The 981-nt window shown below is 37.1% G+C and overlaps 1 pseudogene; it reads right to left on the bottom strand.

The window, feature by feature from the left end:
* Window positions 1-818: 818 nt before the first annotated feature.
* LOC134970452 (5S ribosomal RNA) lies at window positions 819-937 on the bottom strand (annotated as a pseudogene).
* Between the last annotated feature and the right edge of the window lie 44 nt (window positions 938-981).

Here is a 981-nt window from a genome sequence, read left to right as displayed (position 1 = left end):
GGTGTGCTTTTGTCCATATATCTCCTGGTAGCGGCGGCCATTTTCCAGTGGTTCATCTGACAATAACACTTGTCAGATATCCCGGTATCAATGGTGATGATAAAACATAGAATAAGAAAGAGTGAGAATATCAGGAGCATGTCATTGTTTTATAGGCACCTAGTTTTAATATTATTCAAGAGGGCATAAAAAAGGATTCAAAATATTATAAATTAAAAGCTGTGTATTTGTAAATGCTTATGATTGCGGACATCAATATGAGAATGTTATTTGTGGACATTGTTACAGGAATATTATTACAGGAATATAATGTAGAGGTCATACTTGGTATATGATTTCAATGCCATACAGTTAGTTAATGCGGACTTCATTATAGAATTATAATTGCGGGCATCATTAAGGGAATTACTGTTGCGGACATCATGGGAATATTAGGATACTGGTCAATGTAGTAACACAAAGTGGATAATTTCACGGCTCATACACATGAACAGATGATTAGGACCATAATATCCATTAAGAACAGGATGATATATAACGTTTTAGCATAAGTGGAATTAAAAGGTGGAATTAAAAATATTGACAGATGGATTAAAAGTTTGGCGTGAGTGGAATTAAGTTACTACTAAGGGGGGTGGTTTATTAAAATATTGTGTCTATGCATAAGTTAGACCCCTTACAGGAATAGGGGTTGGTACATACAGTTAAATAGTGCACATAATGAAAGTGAAGAAATAATAATATTGTGCGTAATGTGACTCAGTGGGTCCGTATGTGTATGGAATGTGTTCCACTCTCAGGCCCGTATTCAAATTCGTTCTATACAGTACCTGATCTTCCCAGGTGGTCCCCCTTACTGGTACTGATCAGGCCCAACGCTGCTTGGCTTCCAAGATCGGACGTGTTTGGGCATTTCCAGCGTGGTTTGACTGTAGCGACGTTGTGCCTTTAAAAAAAGAAGATGCTATTGTAGCTAACTAT

The sequence above is a fragment of the Pseudophryne corroboree genome, chromosome 11 (assembly GCF_028390025.1).
Source record: "Pseudophryne corroboree isolate aPseCor3 chromosome 11, aPseCor3.hap2, whole genome shotgun sequence".
Lineage (NCBI taxonomy): Eukaryota > Metazoa > Chordata > Amphibia > Anura > Myobatrachidae > Pseudophryne > Pseudophryne corroboree.
The sequence above is the reverse complement of the archived record's forward strand: the minus strand, read 5'-3'. Positions and strand labels throughout refer to the sequence as shown.